The sequence below is a fragment of the Chrysemys picta genome, chromosome 5 (assembly GCF_011386835.1).
Source record: "Chrysemys picta bellii isolate R12L10 chromosome 5, ASM1138683v2, whole genome shotgun sequence".
Taxonomy (NCBI): Eukaryota; Metazoa; Chordata; order Testudines; family Emydidae; genus Chrysemys; species Chrysemys picta.
In genome coordinates, this window is record NC_088795.1 from 126,786,864 (window position 1) to 126,801,193 (window position 14,330).

The 14,330-nt window shown below is 41.7% G+C and overlaps 1 long non-coding RNA gene across 2 annotated transcripts in view; it reads right to left on the reverse strand.

The window, feature by feature from the left end:
• Nucleotides 1–3,266: 3,266 nt before the first annotated feature.
• The window catches only part of LOC135983804 (uncharacterized), a 45,762-nt gene continuing 34,698 nt past the window's right edge, over nucleotides 3,267–14,330 (reverse strand). The window contains exons 4-5 of one of the 2 annotated variants that reach the window (XR_010601622.1): nucleotides 6,467–6,529; nucleotides 3,267–4,749 (exon numbers count right to left, since the gene is read on the reverse strand). This is a non-coding gene — a long non-coding RNA (uncharacterized LOC135983804). The remainder of the gene's footprint in view (nucleotides 4,750–6,466; nucleotides 6,530–14,330) is intronic. The other variant, XR_010601621.1, reaches the window with a different exon arrangement.

Here is a 14,330-nt window from a genome sequence, read left to right on the forward strand (position 1 = left end):
TCCCTTTTCTTCCATTTTTAACATATTTTTAGGGTTGTTGATTAATCGCCGTTAACTCACGATTAACTCAAAAAAATTAATCATGATTAATCGCAGTTTTAATCACACTTAATAAATTTCAATTGGTATTCTATTGTTTAAATATTTTGGATGTTTTTTCTACATTCCATATATATTGTATTCTGTGTTGTAATTGAAATCAAAGTGTATATTATTTTTTATTATAAATATTTGCACTGTAAAAATGATAAACAAAATAAATAGTATTTCAATTCACCTTATACAAGTACTGTAGTGCACTCTCCTTGTCATGAAAGTGCAATTTACAAATCTAGATTTTTTTGTTACATAACTCCACCCAAAAACAAAACAATGTAAGACTTCAGAGCCTACAAGTCCACTCAGTCTTACTTCTTGTTCAGCCAATCGCTAAGACAAACAAGTTTGTTTACATTTTCAGGAGATAATGCTGCCCGCTTCTTATTTACGTCACCAGAAAGTGAGAACAGGCATTTGCATGGCACTTTTGGAGCCGGCATTGCCAGGTATTACGTACCAGATATGCTAAACATTCGTATGCCCCTTCATGCTTCGGCCATCATTCCAGAGGACATGAGTCCATGTTGATGATGCTTGTTAAAAAAAGAATGTGTTAATTAAATTTGTGACTGAACTCGTTGCGGGAGAATTGTATGTCTCCTACTCTGTTTTACCCACATTCTGCCATATATTTCATGTTATAGCAGTCTCGGATGATGACCCAGCACATGTTGTTCATTTTAAGAACACTTTCACTGCAGATTTGACAAAATGCAAAGAAGGTACCAATGTGAGATTTCTAAAGATAGCTACAACACTCGACCCAAGGTTTAAGAATCTGAAGTGCCTTCCAAAACCTGCGAGGGACGAGGTGTTGAGCATGCTTTCAGAAGTCTTAAAAGAGCAACATTCAGATGTGGAAACTACAGAACCGAAACCACCAAAAAAGAAAATCAACCTTCTGCTGGTGGCATCTGACTCAGATAATGAAAATGAACATGCGTTGGTCCGCTCTGCTTTAATTGTTATCAAGCAGAACCCATCATCACCACGGACACATGTCCCCGAGAATGGTGATTGAAGCATGAAGGGATATGAATCTTTAGCACATCTGGCATGTAAATATCTTGCGATTCCAGCTACAACAGTGCCATGAGAATGCCTGTTCTCACTTTCAGGTGACATTGTAAACAAGAAGTGGGCAGCATTATCTCCTGCAAATGTAAACAACCTTGTTTGTCTGAGCAATTGGCTGAACAAGAAGTAAGGACTGAGTGGACTTGCAGGCTCTAAAATTTTACATTGTTTTATTTTTGAATGCAGGTTTTTTTACATAATTTTACATTTGTAAGTTCAACTTTCATGATAAAGAGATTGCACTACAGTACTTATATGAGGTGAATTGAAAAATACTATTTCTTTTGTTTTTTTACACTGCAAATACTTGTAATCAAAAATAAATATAAAGTGAGCACTGTACACTTTGTGTTCTGTGTTGTAATTGAAATCAATATATTTGAAAATGTATCCAAAAATATTTAAAATGGTATTCTATTATTAGCAGTGCAATTATTAATTGTGATTCATTTTTTTTAATCGCTTGACAGCCCTAACATTTTTTTAAAAGCTGCCTCCACTTCCCATCTAAAGCAGGTTGATTTTTAACCAGCACAGCCTTCTTCCCTGATTGTGGCTTTTTGCACATCTAGTAAAGTATTCTTAAATGATTCCTAATCATCATTCACATTTTTCTGATTAAATTCTTCCCCCCAGCTGATTTGGTTCATAATTGTTTTCAGCTTTGTGAAATTGGCCCTATTAAAGTACCAAGTATATGTATCCGTGGTCTGGACATTATTCTGCTTGCACATTATAAATGTGATCAGGTCATGATCACTTGCACTTACACTACCCTTAATTTTTATCTCTGTTATCAGTTCCTCTTTATCTGTTAGAACAAGGTCTAATATAGACTTCCCGTGTTGGCTGCAACACCTTTTGAGTTAGGAAATTGTTATCTATGTTTATAAAGTCCAAGGATTTTTTAAAAAAAAGAAGAACAGGAGGACTTGTGGCACCTTAGAGACTAACAAATTTATTAGAGCATAAGCTTTCGTGGACTACAGCCCACTTCTTCGGATGCATAGTCCACGAAAGCTTATGCTCTAATAAATTTGTTAGTCTCTAAGGTGCCACAAGTCCTCCTGTTCTTCTTTTTGCGGATACAGACTAACACGGCTGCTACTCTGAAAGGATTTTTTAGTACTGGCAGCATGAGACCTCCAGCATATGCCATTCAAATTGAAGTCCCCATGATCACTCAGCTTTTTTTCCTACACATTCTAGATAGGTGCATAAGGCACCAGTCACCCTGTACCATAGCGCGATATGGTGGTCTATAGCAGACACCAACTAGTACCCAATCTTGGCTTCATGCTTCTCTCAGCAATTCTGAAAGTCTGGCCACTAGAGTGGGACTTCACTGTACAGTTGGTCTGTGCTCTGACCTGGATGTTACTCCTAATCCCCCACCCATCCACACTCAAAAACCTCTCACTTGAGTTTATGGTACTTCCAAGCCAGGCTAGCTGTACAGCGGGATGTATGGATCAGAGCCCAGGTTTTGCTTTTATTCAGGTTGGTAAGCTGCCCACTTTGCAATGAGGATGCAGGTTATCACTTGAATGTTGATAGTCCTCCAAAGCCTCCCAACAATTCCCCTGTGTGCCCAGAAAGACAGACAAATTCTCCCACAATTCACTGGGAAAATCATAAAGTATCTCAGTGTACCACAGCACAAAGAAGCACGAAGTCCTGGTGCCACACTGGTGAGTGCAGCACCAGTGAGGACCCAGTGACTTGGTATGGCTTTACAGAGCTAGGCTAACGCACGTACTCAGACCCTGGTGCCGATCGCCTGGGCTAATTCTTCACGGAAGATATATCTGTACTTAGGGTCCAAATGGGAGCTCAGCTCTTGAAATTCTGGCCATCAAAGTGCTAAATAGGACCAAAACATGTTGAATCCTGAAACAAGCTAACTGGAAGGGAAATACAAATATAATTATTTTAAAAGTACTCCCTGTGCCACAAGTTTTACTATTTGCATTACCATAGCCCCTGCAACTCAGTGTCATGGTCCAGGACCCCACTGTGCTAGGTGCGGTACAAACAGGAATAAACACAGGTTTATGTTTCACTCTGGATTTTTGATCCACTTTCCTTTACATATTCTGCCCACAGATTGTAATGAGCTTGGACAAGTATGACTGTTAATGTTTGGGGATGCTATTTTTACTTTTTTTTTTCTCTCCAAAGACTGTGTTGCATAAGAAGTGAAAGAGTAAAAACAGTCACTTAATATAATTGCGGTTTTTACATCCTGCATCACAGTCAATTCATCTTTCCACATGAAGCTTTAATTCAGTTGTCTTCAGTGGATGAGCTACTTTGTGTCCATATGGCTAATAAGTGTTATTCTGCATTCAAGCTAAAGGGAAAAGAAAAAGTATTTTAAAAGTGCAGCTGATCTAACAAAACACACATCTGAGAAGGATTTTAGCATTTCAAAGGAACTACTTGCTCAAGTGAGCTGCCTTTATTATGAACTAAAGAGAAAAAAAGGAACCTTCAGTAACATTTGTATTATGGTAGCTTAGATACTGGAAGTAAAATAGACAGTATTGAATAGAAAAAATGCTCAGTTCTTGCGTTCAGAGATAATTAAAACTACTTTACCATGTGTCAATGATAACAAATGCAAAACTGACAGAGATGAATAATACAATGCTGTAAATACATTTTGGCAAATAAAAATATTGCTTGTTTTAACCATGGCATGTGAGAAAAATGATTTACCACAGAGCTTAAATTGCAGGCTCAACTCTATCAGTATGTTTTTATGGAAGACATATGGCTTGTTCTCACTTCTCGAAAATGTGCAGCTCTTGTATTAGCCAATTGTTTCACTACAGAAAAACAACAGCACAACTTTCTCTTTAATTTAGATGAAAAACATGTCAAGTTCCCAGTGCCAGACAAGCCAGTTATTTTTTAATCCCTATTTCCCTCTATTTTTTAACTTTGCTCTGCTTACAGCTGTTCCCTAGCTCTCTCCATCGGATGAGGAGGGGAAGCAGGCACCTGCTTGCACAATCAAAGCCAATGTTTCTCCTCCCAAGCCAGCTGGCACAGGGTGCCATGCATCCAGCATTTACTCCTTCCTCTCCAGAGATCAAATGCATCAACTGCACAGTCTCTACCACCCCAGGACCCAGGCCTGCAATGCCACAGCTGGGGAATCTGGCTATTGAATATCCTCTCAGCTACTTGCTTCAGAGCAGTGGACAAGAGCAGTCCCCAAGATTGAGGGGTCAGGGCAGCAAGCACTACCTAGACTACCCAGACCAAACCTCTATATTTTGGGGTTTAGGAAGTTAGGTGCTTTGATGCAACAGTGATGGAAGTCATGTAAGTACATACATAGGGCCCTAACCATTTCAGTTGCTGGAGTTATTGTTTAGTCATATGGCATGTGTATGGTGCTTTATGGAGGCATACAATGACAACATCCCTCTCAACTACATTTTCTGTTCTTAGTAACTCCACGCTCAGCTGCTGCCAGTTCAAGTCAACAGGGGCTCCATGCATGGATCAGGTCATTAGTTTTTGTCAGACTTCCTCGTGGTCTTTTCAGCAGGACTCTTGATCCTTTCAACGAAAGGAAAAACAGGAACAATGAAGAAATACATGAAATATTACAACTTTTCTGCCCTCCGTGGAAAAATCTCCCTCTCTCAAAAGCAGAATATCCATCCCTTAGTTTACTAGTTTATCTCACCCCTTCCATCAGCATCGTCTGTTTTCATAATTTGCTGTTATCTGCCTACTTTAGGGGACAAATTCTATTCTCAGCTACACTCTAGTTTGAAATTCAGGGTACTTCCATTGACTTCATTGGATTGACTCTGGATTTCAAGCAGAATTTAGTCCCCTGTATTTATACAGGCCAAGAATTTAAGTAGAGAGGTGCCTAAAGTTAGCCAAGTACATATTTAGGCACCTAAATCAGTGATCTGATTTTCCAAAGTGTTGAGCACTCAGCAACTCCCACTGAAATCAATAAGAGCTGCAGGGTGCTCAGGATTTTGGAAAACCAAGTCATTTATTTGTCTATATAAGGATTAGGGCTCTGATTCAGTAACACATCTAAGCACATGTCTAAATTTAAGCATGTGAATAGCCCCACTGAAGTCAATGGGATTGCTTGAGTGCCTAAAGCTAAGCACCTGTTTTGAAAGCCTTGGCAGTAGGCCATAGAGCACATCTTCCTAAGAATACATTAGAGTAGGAGAAAGGTTTTCTGTAAATAGGATGTAGATGTTGTGTTCTGGCCTGCAATAGCAAACGTTCTATTCTTCTTTCCCACAGTTTTATGCACAAGGACCCAAGCAATGTGTCTTCTTCCTCATGGATCATTCGGAACAAACTCGCATGATTCCTCTCTGATTAGAACTCAGTTGTGGCTTCCAGGAGCAGCCCAGAAAGCAGATTGCAACTCAGAGTCATAGTCTGCCTCTTGGGTTGTCCAGAACAACTCCCCCACCAACTACAGAGGGACGTACCCTACCCCTGCCCTATACCTGGTGCAATTTACATCCTCCCAGCACACTGGTGTGACTGCACGGGCTGGCATGTTGGGGCGGGGGGAGATAGAGTGAAGGCTCTGTCCATGGATTGTTTCTTTCTGCCTACAGGCATGGGGCATGAGAATGGGGGATGTAGCAGTCCATTCTCCCCTGCATGCAGCTGTCCATAGTGGAGTGAGCCAGAGAGGGGAATCGAGGAAACACTTTACACCCATCTTCTCCCCTGTGTGTGCTGCATAGGCCATGAACTGGCCCTGAATCTATACCATGCTGAATCCTGGATGACCCTTCAATCTAACGCAAATGGTTTCTTCTGCTACTGTACGTCCCCTCCAACCTTGCTGCAGCTATCATATCAATTGCAATTTTGAGTGTTTCTGTGCCAGTAAACACTCAAAATTGCTTGGTAAAATGTATCATGAACTAGTCTCTTCCTTCACCCCTGCAGTTCTCATAGCCTCCACCCTTGCCTGAAGGCTGGAGCTTTGTCAGGCATTAGAAGAACCATTGAGGGCTGTGAAAGCTAGGCTGATAGGAGCCACAGCAGGGCTCGAAGGGCAGGCAGAGTTCTGTAGATATCTTCACAAGCCCAATAGGGACTGTGGGGTTAACTGGGCAGCTTTAGACTAAAGAATGAAGATTAACTCGTAAAATAAACAAATGCAATAAAATGGGCTTCCAAGAAGTTGGCAGTGTGGCCTAGTATGGCTTCAGAGCACAGAGGCAGGCACTGATTTGAGCCAACCAAAGAGTATTTCATTTATTCTGCTCCTACTCACACAAAAATGCAACGGGGGGAACTTGTACTTCTGGTTTCAGACCTGATGGGCTCCATTTCTTACCTGAATTAGAAGTAGGCAAAGAGTGAAAAAAATACATTCATCAATTTATTAGAAAAAACATCAACATTAAATACACTATTTGACAAATATTATTTGACTAGCTCTAACTAGATCCACTGCTATGGTTTTAGCTGGAATTATGCTTTTTTGTTTCTTTCGAGACCTCCATACTCTTAACATAACATGGGTTTGGTCAATTTCAGCATTTTATGTGTTATTATTAATCATGTGAGCTCCCTCCTATGTGTTACTCAACACCTGGATAATCCAATTCTTCTTCTTCGCTTGCTCTCATGTATTCATATTGGGCCTGCTCCTAAAGTCAACAGCAATTCTCCCATTCACTTTAATGGTGCAGGCTCTATCCATTACTAATGACGTTACTGGAGCTATTTCAGGTTTACATGGCTAAAAATGAGAGCATAATTTCATCTGTGACCTACAAAAAGTCTGGAGGCAAAAAAGAAAAAAAGGGGGTGGGGGACTATAAATGTATTTACAGCCAAATTACACAAGACAAAATTAAGCCCCTGATCTTGCTACTGACTGACTGAGCACAAGAGTCCACCCAAATGGAATTAGTCGTAGGGTTAAGACCTTAGTGATCACCTGGCATCCCCAGGGCTCTCACTGTGGGTTTATGCATGCTGGGCAGAGAGGAGGATCTAGAATTGGTTATGCTTTTTATGTACCCCTCATCACAGAATATCAGGGTTGGAAGGGACCTCAGGAGGTCATCTAGTCCAACCATCTGCTCAAGGCAGGACCAATCCCCAGACTGATTTTTGCCCCAGATCCCTAAATGGCCCCCTCAAAGATTGAACTTGCAACCCTGGGTTTAGCAAGCTAATGCTCAAACCACTGATCTATCCCTCCCACCCCTTGAAATGACTCATTTTCCCCCTTTAGATGACTCAGATGTTCAGTGTCTGATCTCATTGCATCAATAATTATTATTACTACAATAGCACTAAGGGCATGTCTGCACTGCTATTAGACATCCGCAACTGGCCCGTGCCAGATGACTCCAGCTCATGGGGCTCTTTAATTGCAGTGTAATCATTTGGGCTCAAGATTGAACCCCTGTGAGGGGGGAGGGTCCCAGAGCCCAGATTCTAGCCCAAGCCGGAAAGTTTACACTACAGTTAAATAGCCCCTTAGCCAGAGTCAGCTGTCATAGACCAGTTGCAGGTGTCTAATTGGAGCAAAGACATACCCTCTTAGGCCCCAGCTGAGATCAAGGGCCCATTTTGATATGCACTGAAGGGACATATAGTAAAGGCAATCCCTACCCTAAAGAGCTTACAGTTTAACTGGACAAGACAAACAAGGCACAGGGAGAAAGAAAATAGCATTGTCCTCATCATGCAGAGATGGAATTGAAGCACTAAGAGATTTACCTAAGGTCAGAGAGGTCATTTGAGGCAAAAGCAGAATCGGAACCTAGATTTGCTGAGCCCTAGTCCAGTGCTTAGCCACAAAACCATCTTTTCTTCTGTAGTGCCGACAGACCCCGGTCGTCAGCAGGATCAAACCAGGGACCTCTGGTACTTAGTGCATGAGCCTCTACTGCATGAGCTAAAAGCCATCTGGCTGTGAGCTAAGGGTGTAGAACAAAGTCATTAATCTCTCTCTAAGTGGCCTCAGTGCCACTAGATAGAACAGAACACGATACCCAGGAGGTGTGTGGGTTACATACTTCCCCTAGCTGAGGAAGCGTGTCCTGAGCTTCAGAGACTTCCCAGTGAAATCCTGGTTGAGCCCCCACTTGTAACGCCGACAGACCCCGGTCGTTAGTGGGTGGGATCGAATCTGGGACCTCAGTGCATGACCCTCTACAGCATGAGCTAAAAGCCAACTGGCTGTGAGCTAAGGCTGTAGAACAAACTCATTAATCTCTCTCTAAGTGGTCTTGGTGCCACTAGATAGGACAGAACACCACACCCAGGAGGTGTGTGGGTTACACTTCCAATAGTGCCGTGAATGTGACTTGTTCAGACTGGAATTGTCAATAACTCTATAACAACCCTCCTCCTTCCCCACCCCCAAAAAGGATGCTAATTTTGCAATTGTCCTATACTTCTGTGGCTCCAGATATATAGCTGCAGACTGCCAACAGTGGTGCAGCCATTCTGAACCATCATTAATACTATTGGCAAAAATTCCAAAAATGCTTAAAAGTCTATTCGGTCCATATTTGGCACTCAAATAAGTGACCTTGTTTCTTAAAAGTGCTGAGCGCTGTTAGTATTGGAACTGAGGCCAATGGGAACTTCTAGGTCTTCCGCACTTTTGAAAATGCAGCCACTTATTTGGGTGCCAAAATATAGGATTTAGGAGCTGAAGTTTAGGCACCTATTTTTGAAAATCTTGACCATTGTTTGCCAAGCACTGACCCCGGGTTCTGACACAAACAAGATGTAGTACAGATCCAAACAATCCAACGCCAAACAGAGGCACATTACTGAGCACCACATTTTCAGCCTAAGTCGCAACCTAGTCGCTTTTTCAGAAGTGTCTAGGTGCCTAATGTCCATAGAAATCAAGGGGAATTTGGTGGCTAAGTGCTTCTGAAAATCCCACTACGTGCTTGCATCTTTAGGCACCTAAATATTTTTTAAAATCTGGCCCTTCGGGTAATTTTTTTTAAGTGCGTAAGTTATTTAGGAGACTAAGTCCCATTTTCAAAAGTTACTTAGGAACCTAAGACTCATTGAAAGTCAATAGGAATTAAGCTTTTTTGAAAACTTTATCCCTAGTCTGTGTGCCTCAGTTCCCCACCTGTAAAATGGGGATAATGGCACATTCTTCAGTCACGAGGGTGTTATGGGGAACAGGGCCGGCTCCAGCATTTCTGCCGCCCCAAGCAAAAAAAAAAAAAAAAAAAAGCTGCGATCGGCGGCGGCAGTTCAGCGGTAGGTCCTTCGCTCCTAGAGCAAGTGAGGGACCTGCCGCCCCCAAATTGGTGCCGCCCCTCTCCCTTAGCCGCCCCAAGCACCTGCTTGTTAAGCTGGTGTCTGGAGCCGGCCCTGATGGGGAATAAATACATTGAAGACCGTGAGGCATCCAGCTGGAAGCAGTGAGTACCTTAGATAAAGAGCAGGAAAGAAGGCATGAAGATAGGAGTGGAAGGAAGAAAAGAAATGAGCATCTAAGGTGGTAGCATATATGGAGCAAACCAGGGCAAGAGGGTGTTACTATAAAAATGAGATCTAAGATGCAGTCCTTGAAGGGAAAGACAAGAATTTAAATTAAATGCTGGAGGCATAGAGACTCCCACTGAAGTCAATGGCAGTTGGACTGGGTTTCAATTGAGAGCAATATAGAATGTTTTCCTCCTCGGAAAGGTATTTTTCATAACAGTTCTGACTTCCTGTTTTAGGTCTCTATATTGTCTCCAGGGCCAGCTCCAGGGTTATGTCTGCCCCAAGCAGCCAAACAAACAAAAAAAGCCGCGATCGTGATCTGTGGTGGCAATTCGGCTGGAGGTCCTTCACTCCGAGCAGGAGTGAGGGACCGTCCACCGAATTGCCGCCGAACAGCTGCACGTGCCGCCCCTCTCTGAAGTGGCTGCCCCAAGCACCTGCTTGGTAAGCTGGTGCCTGGAGCCGGCCCTGATTGTCTCTACCCAGAATGTACTCTTGTGGAGATAATTTTATTCTTGTTCTTCTAAAATGTATGTTACATACGTTGTCTTATTCCAGTGGGTTTAAATTCATAGACAAAATCATAGAATAAGTTCCAGGATATACTTCTATTCAACCTCTCTCATAACACAAGAATGAGAAAATGGTAAATGAAACTGAAAACCAAGAAACAATGCACAATTTGCCACAATAGATCCTTGAGGCTAAGAGTCTGGGAGGTTTAAAAAAAAAAAAAAAAGGTTTAACCATTTATATCAAAAACAAAATATGCAGGAGTAACTATTAAATAGAAACAGCAGCTCTGGAAAGGATATAACCTCTCCTGGTTGAGGGCATAAGCTAAACTTTTACTATTATGGGTTAGATGAAGACTTCACAACTCATAAATGCCTGCTTCATGGTTTCTTCCTCCGAAACATCTGCTACTGGCAACTGTCTGAGGCAGGATAGTGGACTAGATAGACCATTGGTCTGAACCACTATGGCAATATCTATCAATATTTTCACAAGTATAGATTCTTCAGTGCTGTTTATGTAGCAACAGTTTCATAGACTGTAACCTTGTTAATATATTAACATCTGGATAATATCTTATATTGAGACTCCATTAAACTATATGTTGTGGTATTACTTCTAATATACTTTTGCATCTAAATCCTTCTTAAAAAAATCAAATGCTTTCCCTTTGCAAATTCTTCCAACGTAAGAATACTTTTCTGTGGTGGATTTTGAAATTAAGTTAATCCCAAGGCAGTCATTTCATGTTATCTTTTCTTTAATTTGCTTATTTTTAGTTTCTGTTAAAATATGCTGGGCCCAACTCTTAAATCTCAGCAGCATAAATACAGACTCTGGGTTTACATTGGGGTAAACTGAGATCAGAATTTGGCCCATTTGTGGCATGTACTTCTTGCTAGTTTACTTTTGTTTATTTGTATTCTATCTGTATATTTATTGTAATATAGTTACAGTATTCTTGCCAGCAAGTTAAAAAAGTATGGATTGGATGAATGGACTATAAGGTGGATAGAAAGCTGGCTAGATCATCAGGCTCAATGGGTAATAATCAATAGCTCAATGTCTAGTTGGCAGCCGGTATCAAGCGGAGTGCCCCAAGGGTCGGTCCTAGAGCTGGTTTTGTTTAATATCTTCATTAATGTTTGGGATGATGGGATGGATTGCACCCTCAGCAAGTTTGCAGCTGACACTAAACTTGGGGGAGAGGTAGATACGCTGGAGCATAGGGATAGGGTCCAGAGTGACCTAGACAAATTGGAGGATGGGGCTAAAAGAAATCTGATGAGGTTCAATGAAGACAAGTGCAGAGTCCTGTATGTAATGTAATGATTCTGGGCCTTTATTGTGCCCCAAGGACATTCTTAATGCTATTGAAACCACTAGTCTCTTTCTGTTGAGGAGCCCTGGTGTAAAAAAGTACCGATGTATTTCTAGGATGGCATTCTGACAGTTGCTCATTTGCAGCAAATTTGATGCTACCATTCAAATTGCATTTCCAGCTCCCTGCGCTCCGATTTGTCATACTCGTTCTGTTGCGGACAGTTGAAGTTGGGGGATTTATAACTGGTGTAGATTTTCTGCTAGATATGAGACATTTCAATGGCACAGACAAAAATCGAGTCACCTGCAGTGAGATGTTAAATACCAACACAATAGCACCGAACAGCTGATTAAATTATTTGGTAGCCCTATTGGACATTACACTCTTTCCTGCTTTTCTACAGAGCTGCAATACCAACTCTTTAATACAATGAAAAGAATAAAGCAATGCCAATTCCAATCTGCGATGCGCCCTGGAATTCACAAGACTTTAGTGCCTCAGTGCATCTTCCAGGCTTAAATCCAGTGGAAATGGATACCTCAAGGACTGCCCTTGTACTCTGTTTTTTCAAGATGACTTTTTTTTTTTTGCTCTGTTAAGCTTTATTTCCAATGGGATGGGGGATTCCTGATAATAGGCAAGACCAGGACTGCAGGATTTGTCCCACCAAAATTTTCTTGGCATACACAACGGCTTCTTTGTTTTGTCTGATAACCTCTAATAAATACCATTTCTGTTATTCCTGTCACATGTTCTCTTTATTGAGGAAACCATGACCGATCTGGAGCTCCGTTAACTGGAACGGAGACCTTTGCCCTCTAGTAGAGTGGCTATAAAAAGGAAACAGTATTGTTTCTGCAGGCTACAGCAACAAGCTGTGCATTTTCCCCTCTTCCTGCACTTATGGCAGGTGATGATACATTCTTCACCAAGCTGAAGAAAGTTCTGTTAAGGAATATTCATGTAGGTTTCTGTTTATGGCCCTCATCTATCACATTGCAAATGACTCCCTTAGTTCAACACACTAGATGCACCATCACAAAACATCATCCTAGCTCCTTCAAAACGGGAGTCCAAGTGTTGTAATGGATAGGGGCCCAGGCTAGGGGACTGAAAAGATCTGGGTTCTAGTTCTGGCTCTGCCAGAAGTTTGCTAGGCAATGTTGGGCAAGCCACATTGTGTCTCAATTCCCCTGATACTTATCTTTGTACAATATTTACAGGTCTAGGGAAGAAAAGCACCATATAGGAGCTAGGTTTTACTGTTAAAGCCATTACAATTGGGACCTGAAATTCACCACAGGAAAAGCTGTTTAGATGGTTCTGTTTAGAAAGATTGTTTTCATTTCTGACTTGGTTAAAGTAATATTCTGCAATGCTTGTCATATCCAGACCTTCACAAACACAAAATCTGGTTGAAACAGAGGTAAGGTTACAAGTATGTTTCAATTAATTTCATCTCATACCCCAAACCCATAGTACTTTCTTTGCAAAAATTCAACACTTTAAAGAAGAAGAAACCCCAAATGTCTGGAAACAACAGCTAGGGGAGCCACGTTGTTCTCCTTTGTTGAATAACCCCTTCTCATTCACCATCACTTCCCTTGACTCATACTGCCTCACCCACCAAAACATCACTTGGGGTGAAATTCTGGCCCTACTGAAATCAATAGCAAAACTCTCATTGACTCTAAGAGGGCCAGAATTCCACTTTAGGAGATTATGAAATCTCATTTCCTGTTCAAGGGATTCATTTCCAATAATCACTTAGGGATCTATTGAGGAGTTACCTTCTGTAAGGGACACCTTGTAGTTTTGCTGCCCTGCACCGACCCTGGGACATAATTGTGAATTAGAGAGTCACAGTTTGGTGTCTGGTCTTCTATTGCTCCAGGGAGAAAGTAAGTTGTTCCATCCCTTTACTTGGCACAGCTTACTTTCCACTCTGTACTGGCTCAGTCGCACTGGTTGCTGCTGGCTGGAGTTAAGGCCCTGCACACTCCAAGCCCCCAGATGTGGCTCCGTGAAGACTATTTAATGGCCACACTGTGGTCTGCGATGGGAGTAGCCCACGCAGGGGCTTTATGACCTGCTACTTATGTACAATGGGTCACAATGTACTGAAGTGAATGGGGCTACCTGCGCGAGTAAGTACTCGCCAAAGACAGTAAGGGTTGCACATTCAGGATGCTTATAATTTGTTCCCACTAGAAATAGGTTTGACCACATGTAGAAGGCATTATCAGAGATGCTTTTTGGTCCAGACCATCCTCTGGAATCCTTGGCATTTGGCCTGTAGGTTCTTTGCATCTCTGCACTATTTATTTAACTACCTTTCAGCAGTTATCCTTTGAAGTTGCAATACTTTAAGAACTTACTTTACCTTAATAAGTTTAAGAGGTACCCTGATCACAGGCTATAAATACCCACATAGGGAGACAATATCTGCTAGTAGAGAGCTCTTAAATCTAGAAGACAAAGGCATAACTGGTTTTGTTGGCTGGAAATTGAAGTTAGACAAATTCAAATTAGAAATAAGTGCACATTTTTTAACAGAGAGGAATTAAGCATTGGCAAGTAGCGGTGACCTCTCCATCACTCATCACTTTCAATCAGCATTGGGTGTCTTTCTAAAAAGACATGCTATAGGTCAGTTAAGGGCTGGGGGAGGGATAGCTCAGTGGTTTGAGCATTGGCCTGCTAAACCCAGGGTTGTGAGTTCAATCCTTGAGGGGGGCCACTTAGGGATCTGGGGCAAAATCAGTACTTGGTCCTGCTAGTGAAGGCAGGGGTCTGGACTCAATGATCTTTCAGG